Source organism: Hemicordylus capensis, chromosome 7 (genome assembly GCF_027244095.1).
Source record: "Hemicordylus capensis ecotype Gifberg chromosome 7, rHemCap1.1.pri, whole genome shotgun sequence".
Classification (NCBI taxonomy): Eukaryota; Metazoa; Chordata; class Lepidosauria; order Squamata; family Cordylidae; genus Hemicordylus; species Hemicordylus capensis.
Genome location: NC_069663.1, coordinates 5274002 through 5292531, shown reverse-complemented (window position 1 = coordinate 5292531; position 18530 = coordinate 5274002). Strand labels below are relative to the sequence as shown.

The window sequence follows — 18530 nt, the reverse complement described above, 5'->3', positions numbered from 1 at the left end:
CTGATCACAGAAGTGCTGGCCATCATGGGGACGGTGTTTCCTTGTGCAGAAAATTGCCACTGTAACTGTGAGCAGCCAGATCATTTGAACCTAGGAAGCTGCCATATACTGAGTCAGACCACTGATCTATCTAGCTCAGTATTGTCTTTACAGGCTGGCAGCGGCTTCTCCAGGGCTGCAGACAGGAATCTCTCTCAGCCCTATCTTGGGGAAGCCAAGGAGGGAACTTGGAACCTTCAGATGCTCTTCGCAGAGCGGCTCCATGAACATAGGAACAAAAGAAAAAATGCCAAAAGACCAAATTGAAAATAGCCTCAGGTTTTATCCATCCTTTGTATTATTTGCCTTGAAAACTTGACTTTTCCTTTTGTGCTGATGGATGGCACCCAGATGGTTGGCTGATGGTTGGCACCCAGACAGCGTCTCAGGACGCTGTCCCAACATGAGGGGGGAGGGAATTGGCAACTCACTTGCCTGTCTTTCTCTCAAGTAAACAGGTTTGCAACCAGCAGTGCCTTGAATTGTCTTTCCAAGAAGGATTGGTCCTCCCCAGATTGAAGGAATACCTGGATCCATCGCCAGAACGTGATCCCAAGGGAATCTCCAGAGGACATCAACACTGACCCAGGAAAGCTAACCATCAGCAGCAGCAGCTACCCGGGGGCAGTCCCTATCTGCATTTCCAATCCAACCCAATGGTGACAGAACGTCCATCTGCTACCCTGTCCTGTGTTCGAAGAAGAGGGCCTAATGCAAAGTTCATCTTCCTGCTCCTAAGTGCTATAGGAGAGGGATAGACAACAAATGCCTGGAGACTGCCACTTTTCTCTGGAGTCATACATGCAACAGCATCTCCCCAAGCTGTAAAGCCCTGGAACCATCCTACCTGGGTAAGATACCTTGCCAAAGAGACTATTTCAAATTCTGCCAAAGACACTATTTCAGATTGCCCACGGGTGGGGGGGGGGGATCAAGGCTCCCAAACACATGAACATTCGAGCTTGTCTATGGACACTATCCAAACAAGCCAAAACAACACGGATCAGAGAACATCCGGGATAGCCAAAATCCTGCAACGTTGTACAAGAGCATGTACAAGAGTACAAGAGTGACTATGTGCTATAATTATGTTGAAAACCATGCTATCTCCTGTGCTGTAAGGACATGGACCTCACATGCTTGCTCTCCGGTCATTTCCCAGCGCATTTACCTGCAAGTCTGCACCTATCCCCAAGTTTGTGCTCTAAGACATTAAGCTAGCCCAAGCTTGACCTGCTAATTTTATAGACACTTGTATTTAAGCAATGTGATTGTACGTGACTTGTCATTGCTATCGCTGTCCACAAGTTGATAATCCATTAATCACTAGAAGCACCTGGTTCCACAATGCAAGACTGTTATTGATACCTTATTTGGGATAAAGATGGGTTAAAACAATGTTGCTTGCTATAAGTTGTATGATCTTTATATGTACACCTTGCTGCTATGTGTAAAACTTTTTATCTATATCAAATCAGAATTATACTAATTATGTTTGTAGCTCTAGGATATTATATGCAATGTATCTAGTTTTATTGCCATATGTACAGCCCATTCAGCACCTATATGTCCCAAATCCTTTAGCTACACAAAACACAGAACTATATTTCCAAGATTAAAAGTTTATGTGTTAGAAAGAGCTATTATTAATATTTCCAAACAGTTAGGACTTTCATTTAACTAATATGGAGAGCCTATTGATTTATGGGCAAAGAAGATAATTCTAATTATAGTATGTATTTTCCTTTTATTGATAATCACATGTTGCTGCTTATAATGCATTCTAGCTTGAATCCAAATGTTTATGAGAACCTTTCAACCTTGCCATAATGTAAGACCCATACATACAACTGTACCTTTACAAGCCCATATATCCTGAAGGTTCAGGATGATCCAGTGTTTCAGGGGGGAATTGATGTCTTTTAGAAAACCAAAGTAACTCCATTTTACTTAGAAAACCTCAGTCTGACTTAAAGTAACCCCAGCCCAGCTCAGGCCCATCACGGCCTCTCATGATCAACGTCGTTATCTCTCTCCACTAAATTGTATCTGAGGAAACTTGGTTCTCACAGGATTCTCACTGTTCTTTGCCGACAATTAAGAAAACAGGATGTAACCAAATAAGGAGTAATCACCAGATGAACAATGAATCATTCGCATGCGTACTAGATACTTAGCCCAACATTTTATTGCCACGTATACTATGTCTAGGGTGTCAGCATCATTCAGATTGTTTGTATAAATGTAAGATGCACCTATAACCAATTTGTATTCAGTGCAGAGCCAAAGCCCACTGCTAATCTGCAATAAACGCCTCAAAAGAGATTCCCACTGTGTCTGTTTGATTGGCTAAAAGGCGGACCCAGGGACGAACCGAATTCACATCACTGTTGTCCCCTTCCATGTGTGATCAGGGATGGACTTCAGTCTTTATCCTGCAGGGTTGCCAACCTTTTTGCTAGCCTGGCTCCTGTGCCTTGAAAAAGAGCTTGACAGTCCAAAATTAAGCAGATGAAGCTTTTGCTGCAATGGAAATGAAGAGATGGGGAAATCTTCATCGGTTTAATTTGAATATGCCAGGTTTCCTCTAAAAGCATAAGAGCAGGAGCAGGTAGAGAGTTGGCAACCCTGCTTGCTGGTGCTTCGTGGCCAGCATTGGGCATGGGAGTTCTGCCATCCTTGTGTACATTCAAACATGGCGGTTGCTGGGGGGGGGGTCCAAGCCGGGAGTGTTTACCGGTCGCGACGGATCCTGATGGTGCTGGAGGTTCCGCTGCTGCCTTCAGTCTCTCTGGACTCGACCGTTGGCAGGAAGACTTTCTGGCCTCTCCTGCTGCTAATAGCAAATTTCTGTCCAATTTGGATCGTGAAGGGAGCGCAGAACATGGCCTCAGGCAAGGAGTCCAGAGTGAGTGTCCACCGCCCTGCCCCAAATAGTTTCAATGTTTTTTGGGCGGGGGAGACCCCCAGGGGTTGGATTTGGGTCCAGGTGGAGACATTTAGGAAGCGACACTGTCCTGGCCCCTCTGGGCTGACCTTGTAGGGCAGGAAGGGAGTGGCCCAGTGCAGCTTGACGGGGTCCTCATGGAGCAGCAGCCCTCCATGGATGGCTCAGAGCTCCATCAGCCCCCTCCCTCCTCCAGGACCTCATCCAGCGAGGAACGTGCAGAGTGGAGCCACCTGCACAGTGGAAGGGAAGGGGTTCCTGGCCTCTCTGAGCTCTCTGCAGTTCCCCCCTTCAGAGGGGCAGGATGGCCATATTAGGGAGGGAAGAAAACAACACTGGTCTTTCTTGGCTAAAAGAAATGAAATGTTGAGGTGGGGGGGGGATGGAGGGAAGATAGAAATGGCAGGATCTGCCAAGTGGCATTTATGTGGAGGATGAGAATTGCCCCCTCTTGATGTAGCCTGGCTCCTCTGCTTTGAGCAAAAGCTTGAGCAGATTGAGCAGGTGAAGCCATTCCTAGCCTAAAGAAATGGGAAACTGCTTCACCAGCTTAAGATCTTCATGTCAGGCGTCTGCTGAAGTCACAGGAGCAGGACCAGGTAAAGAGTTGGCAACCCAGCCTACTGGTGCCTTGTGCCCACCACTGGGCCTGGGAGTTCCACCATCCTTGTGTACATTCAAACATGGCGGTTGCTGGAGGGGGGAGTCCCCAGCTGGGTGTGTTTACCGGTCGCAACGGATCCTGATGGGGCTGGAGGTTCCACTGTTGCCTTCAAACTCTCTGGACTCGACCGTTGAAAGGAAGACTTTCTGGCATCTCCTGCTGCTCACAAACAATTTCCGTCCAATTTTGGCCGTGAGGGAGTGCAGAAAATGGCCTCGGGCAAGGAGTCCAGAGTGAGTGTCCACCGCCCTGCCCCAAATAGGTTCAGTTTATGGGGGGGGGAGACCCAGAGGGGTTTGATTTGGGTCCAGGTGGAGACATTTAGGAAGCAACACTGTCCTGGCCCCTTTGAGCTGACCCATGTGGGCATGAATCAACTGGCCCAGCACACCTTCACAAGGTCTTCATGGAGCACCAGCCCCCCCATGGATGGCTCAGAGCTCCGCCAGCCCCCTCCCTCCTCCGGGACCTCTTCCAGCGAGAAAGCACAAAGTGGAGCCACCCGCACAGAACAGGAGAAAGAGTTCCTGGCCTCTCCGTGCTCCCTGCAGCTTCCCCCTTCAGATGGGCAGGATGGCCATATGAGGGACTTGAAGAAAATAACACTGGTCATTCTTGGTATCTGAGCATGACTGGAATGGATGGTGAAAAGAGCCCAAACTCGGGAGCACTTTCAGCATCCAGCAACACCCCTGCAGCGAGGCTCCCCCCATCTCTTCCTCTTTGGATAGATGGTGATGACCTCCATTTTTTGGAAGGCTTCTTCCTCTGTAGCTTTGCATGGGATTATATGAGTTCTATTGTTTGTTAGCCACTTCATTAATTTTAAATTAAAAGGAAGATATCAATTTAATGGAATGTGGGGGGGGGGAGGAAGGAGGATAGAAATGGCGAATTCTGCCAAGTGGGAGTTGCCGGTTCTGTAGAGGATGGGAATTGCCCCCTCTTGTTGAAGGGGGTGGCGGGAGACCCCCAGGGGTTGGATTTGGGTCAAGGTGGAGACATTTAGGAAGTGAGACTGTCCTGGCCCCTTTGGGCTGACCCTGGTGGGCAGGAAGGGACTGGCCCAGCCCATCTTCACAGGGTCTTTATGGAGCAGCAGCCCCCCTTCGATGGGTCAGAGCTTTGTCAGCCCCCTCCCTCCTCCAGGACCTCATCCAGAGAGGAAGTGCAGAGTGGAGCCACCTGCACAGAGGAAGGGAAGGAGCTCCTGGCCTCTCCGAGATCCCTGCAGCTTCCCCCTTCAGTGGGGCAGGATGGCCATATTAAAGGAGAGGAAAGATTGTGCTGTTGGTCAGTGTCGACTCCTGGTGCCCACAGAGTCCTGTGGTTATCTTTGCTAGAATACAGGAGGGGTTGACCATTGCCATCTCCTGTGCAGTCTGAGATGAGGCCTTTCAGCACCTTCCTTGATTGCTGCTGCCCGATATAGGAGTTTACCATTGTTTGGGAAACACACCAGCAGGCATTCGAACCAACAGCCTCCTGCTCTCTAGGCAAGTTGCTTCCCTGCATCGCCATTAGGTGGCTTTAAAAAAAAATCGTCATTCTTGGGAGCTGGAAATGCCTGGATTGGATGCTCAAAAGCCTGTTTTAAAACAGTTACACTGGCTGCCAATTTTTTTCCGGGCAAAATACAAAGTTCTGGTTATTACCTTTAAAGCTCTGAACGGCTTGGGTTCAAGATATCTTAGAGAGTGCCTTCTTTTACATGATCCCCACCGCACGTTAAGGTCATCTGCGGAAGTCCATCTCCGGTTTCCACCGGTTCGTTTGGTGACGACTCAAAGGCGGGCCTTCTCTGTAGCTGCTCCTGGACTGTGGAATGCACTCCCAGCGGAAATTCGTAATCTTGATTCTTTACTGTCCTTCAAGAGAGCCTGGCCTTTCAGGGTTTTTAATCAGTTTTAAATGTTTTAATACCTGGTTTTCAGGGTTTTAATTGTTTTGATAGTTTAATTGTTTTTTAAGTTGTTTTAAATTGGTATTTATATTTGTATCTCTTTTTTAATTGTTTTTAATGTTTCCTGTTTTAATTGTAAACCGCCCTGAGCCATTTCGGAAGGGCGGTATATAAATGAAACAAACAAATAAATAAATAAATAAATAAATAAAAGGGATCAGGCTCGGGAACATTTTAAGTCTCCAGCAACACCCCTGCGGAGAGGCACTCTCCCTCCCTAGATCCCTCCCTCCCTCCCTCCCTCTTTGGATTGATGGTGATGATGACCTTGTTTTGAAAGGCTTCTTCCTCAGTAGCTTAGAATGAAATAATACAAGTTTTATTGCTTGTAAGCCTCTTTGATATTTTTAAACTAAAGGTAGGATATAAAAGAAATGAAATGTTGTGGAGGAGGATGGAGGGAAGATAGAAATGGCAAGATCTGCCAAGTGGCACTTATGTGGAGGATGGGAATTGCCCCCTCTTGATGACGGGGGTGGGGATGGGGAGACCCCCAGGGGTTGGATTTGGGTCAAGGTGGAGACATTTAGGAAGTGAGACTGTCCTGGCCCCTCTGGGCTGACCTTGTAGGGCAGGAAGGGACTGGCCCAGACCATCTTCACGGGGTCTTCATGGAGTAGCAGCCCCCCATCGATGGGTCAGAGTCCCGTCAGCCCCCTCCCTCCTCCAGGATCTCATCCAGCGAGGAACTGCAGAGTGGAGCCACCTGCACAGAGGAAGGGAAGGGGTTCCTGGTCTCTCCGAGATCCTTGCAGCTTCCCCCTTCAGAAGGGCAGGATGGCCATATGAGGGAGTGAAGAAAACAACACTGGTCATTCTTCGGTAAAAGAAATGAAATGTTGAGGAGGGGGATGGAGGGAGGACCGAAAGGGCCATTTCTGCCAAGGGGGAGTCGCAGGTTCTATGGAAGATGGGAATTGCCCCCTCTTGATGTGGCCAGGCTCCTCTGCGCTGAGCAAAAGCTTGACCAGCTTAGCCCAAAGAGATGGGAAATGCATCACCAGCTTGATATCTGCATGCCAGCCTTCTGCTGAAGTCACAGGAGCAGGATTAGTGAGAGAGTTGGCATCCCTGCTGGCTGGTGGTGCCCCATGCCAACCACCGGGCCCAGGGAGTTCAGCTAACTGAGCCAAGAGACCCCTTCAAAGTGGTCATACTCTGATATTTAGCAGGGAGAGAGCAACCTGTCTCCCCTGCGGCTCATGCCAAATTTGGTCCATTTGGGGCCATGTGGGAGCGCTGAACATGGCCTCTGGCAGGGGGTTTAGAGGGAGGGTTCACCACCCTGCCCCAAAGAGGTCCAATGTGGGGGAAAGACCACCCAAGTTCTCAAAGCGGTTTGATGAGAAATCTAGGGTGGGAGTCCCCACTGGCTGCTTAGGAATGACCCCGGTGGGTGTGAACTGGCCCAGCCCATCCTCAATCCTGCTCTCCTCTCTCCTTGACAGGACATGGGAGAAGGATGCCCCTCACTCCGCGGCGTGGGCAGCCTTGATGAGGCAACTCCTGTGGCTCCTCTCAGGTACGTCCTCCTACTCCTCCTGGGTTATCTGGGCCCATTCTTGATTTATGGCACCTTGGATTTCAGGACCACTTGGGATCCTCTCAAGAAACATGGCCCCTGCCAGGGTTTCATTGTTGGAGATCCAGCTCCAGATGCCATCGGCCTTTGGCACCAGTAACCCTGATGACCACGACAGGTCTCTCTCTGACCAACACGTAGCCAGAAGTCAGATAGAGGTCTTTTCCTCTCAGCATCTTCTTCTGAATAAAGCAGATTAGTTTAACCTTGTGTGAATCTCCCTGCTTATCATGGACAAGCTGTTGCCCCGGAGACCCTGTTGACTTCTGCTGTAATGGGAGTAAATTAGCTCCTGAATACTCTGCCATAGAAGTCATGACCCCCAACATTAATAAGCCCAACCCCGCAAGAGGTCCCAGTTTGCAAGGGGCACCCAGTCTAAGTTCTGACTATTGGAATGTGGGAAAGACAGAAAGGAATGACAGCAGGGGCAGGCAAAGGGAGTTCCAAAGGAGAAGAGCCGATCCGTCTGAGCTAGCTGGGTTCTGGGAGAGGATCCAGGGGTTCAGGCACAGGAGGCCAGGGAGGGTTCTCGTGCACATTTTGCTCCCTAGGGTTTCAAATGAGGATGGGTGGGGTGGGGGGATCGGTCCCCTAGTCTGCTCTCTGAGGACTGAAGGGCTGTGGGGCTCCATGGGCTGGTGTGCCTGGCCCACTATTTCTCAGGCCCTGGATTCCAGGTGAGCCCTGCAGCCAGCCAGAGCGGGAGAGGGAGACGGGAGCCAGGGTGTGGCTGGCTGCTCCTTCAGGGCTGGATCTGCTGGTGCCTCCTTGAGTGGTTGCAGGGCAAAGGGAGCAACTGGGATGGGGAGCAGTGGAAGCCCCTCTGGGGGGCAGAGGAGGGGGTCGTGGCAGCCCCTCGGAACAGGTGATGCTGAGTCAGACCATTGCTCTACTCTGACCAGTAGCCGCTCTCCAAACCCCAACCAAGGGAGCTGAGCTGTTTTAGAGGTTTTTAAATTAGGCAGTATATAAATATATATAAATCCAATGAATGAATGAATGAATAAAGAAAGAAAGAAAGAAAGAAAGAAAGAAAGAAAGAAAGAAAGAAAGAAAGAAAGAAAGCCCTTTATGTTGTGGAGAGCGGGGAGGGTATATAAATAAATAAAATAAAATAAAATAAAATAAAATAAAATAAAATAAAATAAAATAAAGTCACCTTTATGTTGCAAGGAGCTTGGAGGGTTCTTGCCTTCACCCCTGCCCACTGCTGGAAACTGGCTACTCTGGGTTCCTTTGACACACTCACTCACTCACTTGTGTCTTTTGTCCTTTTTCCCTCTCAGTGACTTCCAGCCACAGGAGATATATGAAGAGTGCTCCGTGGCCAAAACGAGCAAATGGTCACTGGTAAGGGATGAAAACCCAGTCTGTACATGGCAGGGCTGGGAGGAGGTGGGAGAGACCCCATTTCGAGCTAGAATAGAGGGCGTGTGGTAGAGATCCAGTCTTAGCAAGTTGAAGGGATGCTTTGAGAACTTGTCTGGAAAAGCCATATGCCTTGATATTTGCAGTGGTAGTAGCAGTGAATTGGGTGGGTGGGATGAGTGACAATCCGGGCTCAACTACAAGTGACTCAGGCAAAGGTTGGAGACCCTCGATATGGAGGAAGCATCATGGGAACTTTTGGGATGGGAAGTGCTGAGAGGGAAGAGGGGTGTGTCTACCTATCTTCCAACCTCGCTTCTTCATTCCGCTCTCCAGCCCCAAATCTAGCCCTCCCCCAGGGTTCTAGACTTTGATTTTGTTCTGGACTACCAAGCAGAAAACACATCCAGGAAGGGAGCAGTCAGGATTGGAACTAGAGTGGGAAAGTCTTCTTTGGGGTAGATGGTGCATTCTTCCCCTACTGCCACTTCTTGGCTCCTCATGGCCCCCTTTCTGGTGTCATTGAAAAGGGCCTCAAAACACGGGTCTGCAGCATCAAGTGGCCAATAGCTCTGCCCAGCAAAGAGAAGAACTTAGCTAGGTTTTCCTTAATTAAAGGCACCATTAAAGAAACCATAGTGTCCCATGTAGCAGGAGGCCTGACTCTTCTTCGGGATCCTGACACTCCAAATGTTGTGTAATACCCATGATCTCACCCGACTGCCCAGATATATGCGGAAAGCTGGTTTCTGAGGTTCAGTAGATTCTTGGGTTTGGTTTCCTCTCTGAGCCCAGTTACACGTTGGTAGACACGGTTTTGAGGTGCTAAGGAGCCACCTCCTGCTTTAAGCTCCTCTGTTAAGAAGGACCTCTTGAAGGAGGGTTGACGTTTGGACCCCAGATGCCCTGGAAAGGTCAAGTGGGCACCAGAGCACCCATTCCTCTCTCCATTCTCATCCACAGAAGTCATTCTCGGATGGCTCCAGGATTCAGACGGTCAACACTGGGAACGAGATCCTGGAAGACGCACATGCCATCAGTTCCACGAGGAGGTAGAGTTTCTTCTTGAACTTTTGTGTAGGGAAGGTTTTCTGTCCCCCTGCCAGCCTGGATCTGGGATGGATCCAGTGCCGCTGACCGGCAAGAGGTGCAGGGCAGACAAAAACGATGTCTTCATACATTGTGTAGAAGCAGGGGCGTAACTAGGTTGGAGTGGGCCCTGAGACAAGATTCTTAAATGGGCCCCCCCGCCGAGAAATTTTTTAATAATAATAATAATAATAATAATAATAATAATAATAATAATTCAATTTCTATACCGCCCTTCCAAAAATGCCTCGGGGCGGTTTACAAAGAGAAAAAGGTGCCTCTTTGCCCCGTAAACAGGGGGCTTTTATTCTCACATTTCTGTCCTCATTCAAAACATACAAAAAACAGATGTACAAAATTGAGCAAATGAGAAGAGAAGAATTATATGGGAGTAAAACCTTTTTTTAAAGGAGTCAGGAAGTGCATCTTTGGAGGCTCAAATGGATACCTTTCAGGCACAACTATTTCCAAGTCAAAAATTCCTTTTTCATGTGGTGTATTTTCAAAACCAAGGATTTGAGCTTGAAGTTCATCTAAGCGACTTCCAGTCTGCCAGCAAGTAATACCCGGTGGTGGCTCTGTGGACAGCAGATGCAGCTCCCTTTTCAATCGTGAAGCTCTCTGCATTGTGCTCCGTTTTCGAAGTAGAGCTCTAAGAACGGAGCCAAATGCGCTCAGGGGCGTAGCAAGGTTGGAGTGGGCCCTGAGAAGAGATTTTAAATTGCCCCCCCCCCAAAGTCCAGGGCTTCCACACACCCCAGGCTTCCAAGGATTTAAGTCTGATATTTCAAAATATGTATGCTGCCAAGAAATACATTTCACTGAATACACACACACTTCACAATATATAGTGATATACATTGAATACTATATCTTTGTGCTACTTTTAATGCCTAGAACACACTAGAAACACTAATGATTAAAATGGGCCCCTTGCTGCAGATTAGCAAAGGAGACTTTCAACCATGCAGGGTGAGCCTATGTTTATTTTCTCAGAATTCTGAACAAATTCAGTCCAGTTTGATTCCAGGAGGTTTTTCACAAGAGGCTTTGAAAGCCCTTTAACACACATCTCCTCTGGAATGGAGGTGCTGCATTCACATGTTGGCCAGATTGACCCTAAGGGGAAAAAACATAAAAGCACAACACATGCGTCACAGTTCTCACTCATGTCTCAGTTCTCACTCAGACCTGGGTTGCAAAACAACTTGAACAGAAGTGTATTTATGAATGAATGAATGAATGAATGAATGAAGACATAAATAAATTTGTTCCAGAAGTTTTTGTAATTTCCGGACATGAAACAAGCCACTTATAGGACTTTTTAGAGGTTTTTTTTAAGCCAGCAAATTTTCCAATCAGTCTTCCATGAAATATTCAGAGACTTCTCAGTCTCCCCACCCCCCATCCAAGCCCTATGGCAAGCAGATCCCTACCTGGATATAGGGGGCGGGGGGCGGGGTGTCACCACCAAAAGGAATTCGCATTCTACCTGGCCACGGCTTAGCTGTCTGGCCTGGGAAGAAGAGGGTCTGCTGCAGAGAACTGGAGTGGCCACTCTGACTGCCAGCCTTCTTCCTGGGGCTGGCCAGCCTACTCGAATTCAGGCTTCACGGAGGCCTACACGGAGGCCTCCCTGGAAGCCCCGCCCAGCCGCCGATCAGCTGAGAGGCGCCCGGGAGAAAAGCAGCTTGCCTGCTGCTTGGATGGCCGACCAGGAGGACCAGAAGGAGGGAGGGCAAACAGGGCAAGTGGCTGAAGGGTCTTGGGGCTGGGCAGGGGGCAATGGGGAGTCATGGGAGGTGTCTCTGGGGGGCCCCTCAAGGCAGTGGGGCCCCGAGACGACGGCCTCCCCCGGCCTCATGGTAGTTACGCCCCTGCGTAGAAGCATTCACTCTTCCAAGATGTGGTGGTGATGTCCGCTAGCTTGAAGGGCACAGAGGATAGCTTCCTGGAGGCCTGCCGGATGGCTGTCCCCTATTGGAAGCAGAGTGCTGGGCCAGATGCATCTTTGGTCTGATCCAGCAAGGCTCTTCCGAGGTACTCAGGCCATTGTATTTCTTCCTGCAGTGTCTTCACGGTTGAGGAGGATGGATGGTTTCTCCAGACCGTGGACACCGAATGGTCCTGTGAGGTAAGGAAACGATTCCAGTCGCTTTTGTGGATGGGGTGGTGGAGGGGTGAGGGGAGATTGCATCTCCACCGTCAGGAGACAGAGCGGGGTCAGATCCTGAAAGGGGAGGAAATCCAGCTGCTGCATGTTGGCCAGAGGATTACAGTGGGAACGTCGTGGCTAGGGAAGGATTCTGCAACCCTCTGCCTCTCCTTCCAATGGCCACCTTTCTGGGTTGGTGTGCTTTGGATTGGAGGCATCAAATGGCTCCCAAGACCCTGAGACGGGTCAGGAGAGGAGAGGGTCTTCCTGGCAGAGATCCTCCAGGTCTCTTGACTGAAGAGGCATTTCTGTAGAGACAATCATGGTCCCCTCAGGTAAAAACAGCCCACAGCAGGAGGGATGGCCCTCACTCCGGACTCAGGGGCCCACCTTGTCTCTCCCTTTGGAAAGGCTGAGCTAACCCTGTTTCCTGCGGAGAGGAGAGAAGAGGACATGAAGGGGTGGGATCAAGAAGACTCTCTGGGCCAAACTATTGATGCCAGTGGGTCCCGTTCCTCTTGGTTTCCATTCCCCATGAAAGGAATGCAGAAGAAATGACAAGAAATGACAACAAGCAGTTAGCATTCCATTCTGGAGCTCCCATGCAGTGATGTTTCTCTTAATGGCTGGTTTTGGGGAGGGAAAGAAAGAGATTTCACAGACCTACCTGTCATGCTGTCTTTGGACTAGAGCTCCAGAGTGCAGCCAACTGATTCTGATGGCCCTTTTGAAGGATGGTGGCCAGTTTGCTGACCACAGTAGATCATATCACAATGGAGGTTCATTGTTGGACATAGGATGAAACCAAATGGCCACAAGCATGTGGTGGCTGTGCCCTGGCACTCCCACCACAGTTAGAATTAGAACACATGGTTGCTTTTTAATAAGGTTTTTTTGTCTTAAAAAAAAATCAAAATAATTTAAAGAAATAAAAATGAACTCAAAGAAAATGTCAGGGGGAAAACTCCCTACGAATCCTAGGCCCTAGGAAGATCAGAGTGAGTACACTCATTGGAAACCTTTGTCTCATATGCAGAGTCCTGACATCCAAGAGGCCAAGATCCCAGAAGACAACACTAGGGATCAGGAGCTGGACGTGGAGAGCTTTGTCAGTTCCCCGAGGTACTCTTTTCTCACCTGGAGGGGCAGCTCCATCGCTCATGGAAGTAGAGGACCTTCCTTAGGAGCCCATGCAATTTTTTGGGGGGTGGAGGTGGTTAGTTTAGCAAGAAGCCAAGGGTGGAGAGAAGCTCCGAACAGCATGGAGGGTTGTTTCCATGGAGGCAGGTGTCTCCATGCCCAGCCCGTGGGCTTCCTGCAGGCATCTGGCTGTCCACTCCTGGAAACAGGGTGTTGGGCTGCATGCCTCATTCATCTCATCAAGCAGAGCTCTTTCTAAGCACTCGTGTTCTGATCTCATGTGTCTTCTTTCTTTCTTTTCTTAGCGTCCAGAGGCCAAGCACCGTGTTGAGGAGGCTGCAAAACACCGCCGCTGACCAAGAGCCATCCCTTGGAGAGGTCAGGAAGCCTCAACATCCAGTCCCTCCCTCGGAAGAACTGTGGGTTGGGCGTGTGGGTCCCCCGTGTTGCCCAGGAGTAGAGAGCATGTGGAATGGCCCCAGTTTTGATGCTGCCGGGTGGGCGGCCATCTTCTGACAGTTGTTTGCTTAAAGCTATGGTAAAGGGACAGCCATGCCCTTAACAACACTGCATCACAATGGTGGCACGGTGGGGGTGATAGGATTAAAGAATATGGCCGCAAGGAGATGGTGGCTATGGCCTTGACTTCTGGTCGAGATCTCACAGTTAAAGGTGGAGCATCCTGTTGCTTTAATGGCAACCATTGAAAAACAGTGACAAATAAATGAAGAATGAATAAAAATACAAAACAATAAGCAAACTCAACCAAACCAATGAGAAATGAACTAAATGAAAAAGGGGAAAGAAATGGGAAAGAAACAAGAAAGGAGACCCAGTTTTGGCATGTTTTTGCACGTGCCTTTAGTGTCCTCACTAAGGAGCCGACTGAAAGCATGAAGTGGACTGGAAGTGGTCTTTTCCAGTCACCAGAGCCATCAGGGCCCCAGCTGAGTGAGGGAGCGCAGCATGTCTTGGGGTGGGGGGAGTTGATGCCTTTCCCCTCTGCCATTTGCATGAGTGCGCGAAGGCCTGAAATCAGCCCGACCGACCTCATTGCGAGGAAGGCGGGCACGAGAGAGGAGCTCTTTTGCCATCTCTCCTGCCCACCTCCAGCCAGCATGCCTGGGCTCCAAAGTGGTTTTTAAGAAAGTTGAAAATCAGGAAAGCGGGAAGAATTGTGTCCACAATGGGACGATCCCCTTCCGGCCCACTTCCTGCGTTCAGCTCACCCGGTGATGACCTCTGGAAGGTGCCAGGCTGGCCTTTTCCCTGCTGAAGCCTAGGAAGCTCAATATGAGGGACAGAGCAACCATTTCTCCCCCTTCTCTCCTTCACAGAGTTCTTCCTTCCCGGGGGCCGAGACTCCACATGCCAGCATGGAGGAAGAGGGGTCGGAAGAGGACTATGCCACCAGTTCCCCCAGGTACCTTTCTCAGCTGAAGGGCCGCTCCAGGGATCATAGAGGAGGATCACCTTCCCTGGGAACCTTGGTTGATTAGACATGTTCATGGAGGAGAATCCAGTTGAAGATTATAACCCATGACAGCCAAGGAACCTCCGAATCTCGAGATATCTCTCTCTCTCTCTGAATAAACACACTTTAATGCCACATGTAACCAGGTCTCAAGTGGTTCACAAACAACTAAATAGGCATCTGGCTGTCCACTGTTGGGTTCTGGGCTACATGTGTCTTTCACTTGATCCACAGGGCATGCATTGCTGTTCTTATGCCATGTCTCTCCTTTCTCCTCTCAGAGTCCCGAAGCCAAAGAAGTGGCTCATCAAGAAGATGCTGAAGAACACCTACACGGTGGAAGACTCGTCCTCCGCGGAGGTCAGAACTGATCCATTTCATCATCCATTTTTTCATGTGAACGGGCTCTAGGGTGTGTGTGTGTGTGTGTGTGTGTGTGTGTGTGTGTGTGTGTGTGTGTGTGTGTGTGTGAGAGAGAGAGAGTGCCCTGTTCCCCAGCAGGAGACAGAACATGGAATGGTTCTAGTTCTAGATGCTGCAGGATGGGAGGGATTGTGATTGGTGGGATGGGAGGAAATGCAGCTGAGGCATTGGAAAGGGGGCAAAAATGTGGTGAAAGGCTCTTCTGGGCTGAGATGCCAAATGCCTTTTCTACCAAGAGGCAGGTCTTATTTTAGAGCCGGATGTCTTCCCAACCGTCCCTTGGGCTTGGTTCCTCTCAGAAGCCTCGCAAGGTCAATGCAAGCCCCGGAACACTCCCGTTTCTCTTCTCTCTCCTCCCCAGTGCTCCTCGATGGATGAGGATGACACGATGCATGACATCAGCAGCATCGAGGACGAGGTGTGGGACTCTCCGCTGACCCCCAGTTCGGCCAGGTAGGTACCCTCGTCTCAGCTGAGGAGCCGGTAGGGAGCTGGGGGGATTTTAGCGTAGCCAGCAGAAGGCTGCAGGGGACAGGGGCAGATCCCCCATGTCTGAGCCCCAGTAGATGGCAGTTCCCTATGTTCCCTATGTTCCTATGGGGGGCTTTTAGCACAGTAAGCAGAAGGCTGCAGGGGACAGGGGCAGCTCCCCCATGTCTGAGCCCCACAGAGGGATGTTTCTTCAAACTTGCTTCCTGAGGACTCTGGAGGGGGAGTTCACCCAAGGAAGCCGATTGACAGCAGGTGCAAGACAGACACCAGCAAGTCTATTGCTGGCTGTTAGCAGAGGGAGCTCTGAGACCCCCATGCTGTTGGCATGAGCGGGTGTTGGGGAGAAGGAGCAGGGGAGGGCTCCTGTCTCGATGCCCCCTTTGAACACTTCCCAGGCTTCTCAGTGGGGAATGAAAGGCTGGACTTGGGAGATCTCTGGCCTGATGAAGTTCCCCTGCCAGCCACCTCCCAAGGGAGGCGAGATCCTTGCTTAGCATCTCTTTGGGTGCCCCTGTTCTTCTTCAGCTGGCTGCCATCTCCAACAGGACAGTTCTTGGAGCAGCTTTTCTCTCTCCTCTCCTCTCTCAGGAACATCGGCGAAGAGGAAAGAAGAGGACAGCTGGCCCCAGATTGGTTCTCCTCGGTCCATCTGGGAGAGGTAAGGGGTGCAAACCAAGGGTGACTTGACTCCACCCCTCTGCCCCTCCTTTCCTGCACTACACAGGATGGCGGCTTGGATGGCAGTCACTGTTCACACGGGAGGTGGGGACTTCCCTTTTCCCCTTGTGGATGTCTTTCCCTTGCAGTTGACCTCATGCACCCTGAGCCAGAGGCAGCACCCTTCAGGCCCAGATGTGGGTGCAGACACCCATGGCACTGGCCTGGCCCTGGGGATTCTCCTGACCCATAACCGTCCCTCGGACTGTGTGCTGAGGCCTGACCCTCCTCTTCTTCACAGGGGAGAGCAACAAAGAAGATTGGGGACGTCATCTGGAGCGTGGAGTATGCCAGTGAGGTGGAGGAAAGGTTCCCCGAACTCCTGGTGGGCCTGGTCAACAAGATCCTCACCGGCCTGCAGAACACCACCGAGGGAGTCGGGAACCGAGACAGCCAAGACCTGCCTCCTGAGTAAGTCATGGCGGTGGGGAAAGCGGGGCCAGCAACTCCTCCTTCCAGCACTCTGGGAGGACAGGCTAGGGTCATTTCTCCCATGTCCCACTCTGATGGGTGAGCAGCTTTTCTGGCCTGTTGGGGTGACTCTGGCACGGAGGTCCCCTCCCTCAGCTACACAGAGGAGAGCCCAGAATTTGCAGCCCTCTTGGCTCTGCAGAGAGCCTTAAAATGCATCTGCAGTGTTAAAAAGCCAGCTGTGGATAAAGTCACTTCACCTCTGTGGTCTCCCTCCCATGGTCCAACTCAGTCCCTCCACCCTTGATACTACGCCACCCCGCAAGGAGTCCCTCCCTTGTCCACTGCCTCCACCCTTGACATGGTGGTGACAGCAACCTTCTCTTCTCTGCAGGGAGACCGTGCAGATTGTCCGAACCCTGCTGGAGAGGGTGGCACAGGTGACCCCAGAGAAGACCTGCTGGGAATCCCTGTGCTCTCCGCAGAGCTGCCTCCAGGGTGTGGCCCTCTTGGTGAGGTAAGTAGGAGTGAATAGGAGATTCCTCAGGAGGCCTGGGGGCTGGGGTGGTTTGGGTCAGGTCTGCTCTTTCTGGGCCTCCCGCCCAGGACTCAGCAGGGGCCTTTGTGTGTTGCAGGGCTCTCCTCCAGACACCATCCTCCACAGTGGCCAGGCTGAAGGCATACCTGGCTTCCCTCTTCAGCCTCGATAAAGATCCAGAAGAGCATTCCCTCGCAGAGGTGGCCTTCTTTGTGGAGGTGAGAAGCATTTTCCTCAGGTGGGCTTCCCTGAGAGGAGGGTTTGGCCCCAGGGCCTGATGGGTCTTCTGCTCCTTTCCCTCTTTTAGCTGCTCCTGAAAGACCAAGACTTTGCTGCCTTAGAGAAGACCTGGATGCTCCTGGTAGCGTGGCTAGTCCACCCCAGCCAGAACATCCGCTACCTGAGCGAAAGGGGTCTTCTCCACATTTATGGAAAGCTGAAGGCAGTGAGTGACATCCCTGGGCATGGAGCATCCCTAGACATGGAGACTCCTCTCTTTGGGGAGCCCTTCCTGAGGCTGGTGCTCCTAGGCGTCCCCAGGTGTGACAGGAAGATTTTTCCAGTTGGGAGGATTCAGCCTGTGGAACCCTTGCCACAGGATGAAGGAGAAATCCTTAAGGGAATGCATCTCTCAGTGGGAGCCCTGATTCCCCACGTGCTCCAATGCCGCCTTCTCACCCCTCTTGGATGGAAGCCAAGCGGCATCAAACATGGACAGCTATGTGGTCCATTTAGCAGGGGGTAGACTAGCATGTGTTCTCAAGGATCCACCTTTTCCCTCCCTAGCCGAAGAAACCCCAGGATTTTAGTGCTGGGATCCTGGGAGGGCTCAGGACCTCCAGTCTGGAAGCCACTTTGGGGGTCCTGGCCTTCATGGAGCGGCTGAGGCACTGTCCATCAGAACACCAGGCCACGGTGAATGCTGTCCTGGCTGCCCTGTGCCGCCCTCTCTTCCACCACGTGAGTACTTGCACGCCAGCCCTCCGCCCCGGCTCTATGAGGGCCGGCCAACCTGCAGGTTCCGACTGGGTTGGAGAAGGGAAACCAGACACCCCCTAGAGACCAATGCAAGCTCTTCTGCATGGTGATGAAGGTGAGGAATTCCTCCCTAATAACAAGCCCTGTTCTTCTTTGTAGGAGGAGGCTAAGATCCGAAGGGCAGCCATGAGGACCCACCTGGATCTCCTGCAGCACCGCCACCATCATCATGAGGGTACAGAGGAGAACATCACGACCCTCATCGCGGTGCTGATGCATGTGGAGGATGAGGACCTGGAGGTAGCACAGGTGAGAGCCCACTTCTTCCTGCCACCCCTACGAAGGTGTTTAGGCTTCCCCAAGTCCAGCCACCCAGTGGCAGACCCCAGAGTTAGCCTCACGGGATGGTGAATTCACGAGCTGTCCTGCTGTGGTTTGGCCTATCCAGGCCCTACTCCTTGAAGCCCCCTAAGAGGTTTCTTGGAATCCCTTGGGAGGATTTTTCACTCCCATTCCGGTCTTTCTTTTGGCAGGCTGCGAAGGACAA

At 50.9% G+C, this 18530-nt stretch overlaps 1 long non-coding RNA gene across 1 annotated transcript; it reads left to right on the top strand.

Annotated features, from left to right (window-relative positions):
* The first annotated feature begins 14716 nt into the window (after positions 1-14716).
* LOC128332654 (uncharacterized) lies at positions 14717-16011 on the top strand. Its single transcript, XR_008310713.1, has 3 exons — positions 14717-14784; positions 15209-15300; positions 15928-16011. It is a non-coding gene; the product is annotated as an uncharacterized LOC128332654 (long non-coding RNA).
* Positions 16012-18530: the final 2519 nt, after the last annotated feature.